This window comes from Leptinotarsa decemlineata, unplaced genomic scaffold (assembly GCF_025532065.1).
Source record: "Leptinotarsa decemlineata unplaced genomic scaffold, Ldec_3_MD MMD2_P_RNA_scaffold_9, whole genome shotgun sequence".
NCBI lineage: Eukaryota > Metazoa > Arthropoda > Insecta > Coleoptera > Chrysomelidae > Leptinotarsa > Leptinotarsa decemlineata.
The window spans coordinates 16,181,065-16,186,077 of record NW_027412536.1 but is presented as its reverse complement, the minus strand read 5'-3'; the positions used below and the strand labels follow the sequence as shown (position 1 = coordinate 16,186,077).

Here is a 5,013-nt window from a genome sequence, read left to right as displayed (position 1 = left end):
TAGGGAAATACAAGTACTGGTTGTGGCGGCTTCTCTTCCTTGTGGAGCTTTTGCTGTCTTCTAGCTAAAGCCTGTTCTACCATCACTCTGGAGTAACCATTTCGTTGAAGGTCATTTTTGATGATGCCTAGTTCCTTTTCGAGACCTTCCTTTGTATTACAGAGCCCGAAGGCACGGTCTAGTAAAGTCTTGATGATTCTTGTCTTGGTCGATTGATGGTGGTTGAATTTTTGGTTCAGATACTGTCCTGTGTGAGTGGGTTTTCGATATACAGATGTTTCCCATTTAGTGTCGGTCCTCTTCACCGATACGTCTAAGAAAGGCATTTCGTTGTGGACTTCCTACTCCATTGTGAAAGTGATTTAAGGACTTACGTTGTTGATGTGCTCCTGGAAAGTGTCTAGTTCTGCATTCCCATGATTCCATATTATGAAGGTGTCGTCTATGTATCTCAACCAGACACGGACTTCTTGTGGGCTTCTTCAAAGGCCAGAGTTTTAAACCACTCCATATGTTTATTAGCTATAACCGGTGAAAGTGTCGACCCCATTGGCAGTTCATCATCTTGCATAAAGAATTCGTCCTTCAATTGGAAGTAGCAGTTTCGTACACAGCATCCTAGTAATTCCATGATAACTTGTATCGGTAAGTTTGTTCTATCTTTCAGGTCCCCATCTTCGGATAGCTTCTTCTGTACGATTTGAAGTGCTTCTTCGACAGAAACGTTGGTGTAGAGGCTTTCCACGTCGAAACTGATTAGTTGATCCACTTTGACTTCGAATTTCTCCTAGTAGTTCAACGAAATGCCTCGAATTTTTCACAAAATATGATGTTTTACCTTGCAATGGTTTAATTATTGGTAGTAATTAGTTGGACAAGTTCTGAGTGGCTGAATCTCTAGAGCTAATGATCGGTCTGAGCGGAACATCTTTTTTGTGGATTTTGGGTAGTCCATACAAGTGAGGGGCTTACTGAGGTGCGGTGTTAGCGATGATCTCTCTTTTTCCGAAAAATAGACTTGGTGTCTCCCCTAAACAGTAGGTTCTGGTAAATGCCTGTCGGAAAACACTTACTTCCCTGGCTGATACCACGCTGGATATTGAATTATATCCGACAGACATTTATGCAAGATACTTCACAAAGGTTAGTCTCGCAGATGATTCTCATTCATCCAACTGCAGGACCATACTGAAATTATTTGAGTGGATCACCTACAGCCGGTTTCGAGGTATTCCCTCTCGTTAGTACAGGAAAGATCCTATCCAGGCAGCAAAGTGTCTGAGAGTTGATTAATTTCAACGCGACTCGACTGCATGCATGAAACATTCGTTTAAGAGAAAGATCAACTTGTGACAGCTTCATCAGGTGAACAAACTTCCAAGCGGGAAAGATAGATTATATATACCAATATTCTGACAGAGATCAAAACGTGTCTGTATTATATTGTATTTGCAATATTATAAATAACATTTCCTTGGAAATGGATTCTGTCGGGCAATGAATGATATATTATTATTACATATCATATCAGTCTGTTAACCTGATGATGCTAACTATGTAAGCGAAACGCCCGTCGAGAGATAGCATTTTTGTTGTGGTGAGGAAAAAATGTTTTCAATAGAACAGGTCTGCTCTTTTGTTTGAAAGGAGTTGACAATGTTTCGTGGTGCATTTCATTAGTTTAGACTTCCATTGTTCAATATGATATAAATTGATTTGAAATACCTGAAAAATTCTGAAAAAAATTAAAGAAGATTAGCTGAAAAATAACAATATTATTACGCAAAAAACTGAAATTACAATGAAATAAAATACAAGCAACAACCAGAAAATTAAAAAAAAACTATTAACGCGAGATTAAAATTTAAAATTTATTAACAAGAAATGAAAAATAAAAAATCAAAAGTCTTCAAATTAAGTTACTTCACGACATTTCGATTGTTACTACCCACAATCGTCTTCGGGGGATAATTGGACGTATTCCTCCTGAAAGAGGGGATAGGTGAAAGCATACAAATGACCTATAAATAGTCAGATCTCGAAGGAATAAGTCCAGTTATCGCCCGAAGACGAGTGTAGATATTAACACTCGAAACGTCGTGAAGTAACTTGGTTTGGAATCTTTCAATTTTATATTTTCAATTTTCATTTCTTGTCAGTAATTTTTTTAATTTGTTCAGCTCGTGTTTACAGTTCAAATTTTTTTGTTTATTTGTGGTCGTTGCTTGTATTTATTTCATTTTAATTTCAGTTTTTTGCTTAATATAATTGTTATTTTTCAGGTATTCAGGTATTTCAAATCAATTTATATCATATTGGACAATGGAAGTCCGAAATAATTAAATGCAGGTCTACAAATTCAATCTTAACCTCTCTCGTTTGAGTTTGCTTTTTCTTTCAGATTTCCTGATTTTAGGATTTTTAATTTATTTGACTATTACAAATCAGGATACTAGTACTCAACATTTTCTGAATGTAATAGATTGAATTATGTGATAAGTAGGGGGTATATACTTATATATAATTTATTCAGTAATTAGGAGACCAAAAACTAACCCAATAAATAGAAACTCATTTAACGACACTAATTCAATGGTACTCATTTAATGGCCCTCATTACCGAGGTAATGTTTCGTCGAAATGTAAAAACGATAATCTAACTTAGTTGTACAATTCAGTTCTAGTCGTGTCATCCTGATGATGAAACTTGGTTAGCAAAATATGCGTCCAGAGACAGTGTTTTTATTCTGGTGTGGAAAAAAGTTTTGATTTGAGTGTTTTACATAATAAGTAATAACTTATATTTGCTTGTAGAGGTTTATTGAGACAGTTTTTCAATGCGTTTCATCTCATTTTTGACTTACTTTGAGTAAATCAGAGAAAACATTTCGAACACTCAACTCAATTGGTTTTTTGTTTCTTGTTCATATACCAAAAATATCCCCGTTCTTCATTAATCAACTTTCTCCCACTCTTGTTTTTGAAACAGTTTTTCCGGAAGCTATCACGACGAATGGCATTTTCATCTTCAAGGAAAACTTCTTCTACTTTCCTTTTTCCTAAAATATTACCCTTATTATTAGCAGTTGATAAGTTAATCCTGGATTGTCTCATCACGTTGTTGGTTACTTTCGGATAGATTATCATGGAAGCAGTTTTGTTGAACTTGACTTCTTTGCTGGGTGTCTGTCGTGGCATTTCATTACCGACATGCCTCTTCAAAATTGATTTTTTTGTCTGGAACAATTCATGCGTTAGGCTGTCTACAGACTTTATAGCGTTAAACTTTGTATTCGCTACACTATCGATGTTGAAGTTTTGCCAAGGGTAAGAACTTTTCGCACATATGGGTGGTTCATTAAAGCTGTCCGAAATAGGCATATTTTCCAATTTCTCTCTAATATTCAAGTCGACATAACTGATCTTCTGCTGAAGGCTTATATTGCTAGAGCTCCGACAGAAGTTTGAATTTGACCATGTCACCCTCAAACTTTCATGAGAGGTGCTTGAAGTTACACCTTTCGTCTTTGATATCACAGAAATAGTTCTTTCCGACTTTTGCTTGGTCGTTCCCAAATCATCCGAGGATACTTTTTGATGAACCACGGCTGGTTCGCTTTGGTTCCTCTTGACGGAAGCTTCTTTGTCACAGGATCTTTTATAGTTCCGAAATATATTTGATATAAATTTGATGGGATTGCGGTTTTTGAAATAGTTAAAACATGGGTTATTCATGACGAAAATGACTTTAAAATTTTTCATTGGGTCTCGAAGAGTCAAACTGAAAAAGCGACAGCTTGTGACAGAAGCCTTCTCTCTTAACGTTATTTGTGGACGATAAAATACAGGCTGATGACATTAAACTGCAGATTATTAACACCAAAAAAAATTAATATTTCGAGTGAAATTTGAAAAATTTGTTTCTTCCAGGTGACCTATGACAAAATAGGATTTAGCTATGCCTGCCTGAAATAACCACTTTCCTGGCTGACATAATGTCAGATATTTCAAAACGACAGATTTTATTTTTTTGCTCTACCGCTTCCATTTTCAATAATATCAAAAAATAACAGAGAAATTTAGGCTTTATTTCATGTGCTTCATAATCTGGGTGAACTCATTTTTCAATGCAACGTTTCGTTCATTGAATTCCATCATCAATATATGTTTTTCAAATACTGACCTGTATATTGTTTTATACATTTTCGTAGTCATTATAATTACAAATTCGTTCATATATCACAACATCTATATTTCCCGACGTTTCTTCCCGAAACCACATCATCACTATCATTTTTTATTAACAGCTCGAATTTCCGAATGTTACTGAAATCCAGGGTTCTCCTGACGATAATGTCGTTCATTGAGATTATAAATATTTGTATTCACTGAAATCCAACTAAATTTCTGTCAGAGTCGTCTTGAAAAAGAGAGATCAATAATATTTGTATCAATACCAAGCCATTCATAATTTCCAAATGTCTTTTGAAAATTTGTAGCTACCCAAAAATTTCTGTTCTGAAAATGAGGATAATAACAAGAATTAACTAATAAAAATACTATATTAAAAAAGTCATAGATGATTTTCACGAGAAACATGATAAGCGATAATTTCTTTTTTTGAAGTAAGCCATGAAAAACATGAATGTGAATGTCAAGTTAATTTTCACACACAAAATAAAAGTTATTCTAATCGTTGAGCGATTTTAAGGGAGAAACATGACTTTTTCCAATGACGAAAAAGTGGATATGCTTTTTGTATATTCGAGATGTTTGAGGAATGCTACCAAATCTCTGGCAATGTATCAGGAGTTGTATCGTGAACGACCACAACCTAATCATAGATATTTTCAACGAATAGAAAATACTTTACGGAATTATGGATCTTTTGAAAAACCCTCTGAAAGAAAATGTACGGTTACTGAATATGGTGGAGATAATTAAATCGGCGTTTTAGGTGAGTTCAAAGAAGATTCACAATAATGATAAAGTGACATTAATTTGATTTAGGGT

At 34.8% G+C, this 5,013-nt stretch overlaps 1 long non-coding RNA gene across 1 annotated transcript; it reads right to left on the bottom strand.

Annotated features, from left to right (window-relative positions):
- Positions 1 to 2,588: 2,588 nt before the first annotated feature.
- Positions 2,589 to 3,970, bottom strand: LOC141480559 (uncharacterized). Its single transcript, XR_012464424.1, has 2 exons — positions 3,118 to 3,970; positions 2,589 to 3,059 (listed from the first exon to the last, which is right to left on the bottom strand). It is a non-coding gene; the product is annotated as an uncharacterized lncRNA (long non-coding RNA).
- Positions 3,971 to 5,013: the final 1,043 nt, after the last annotated feature.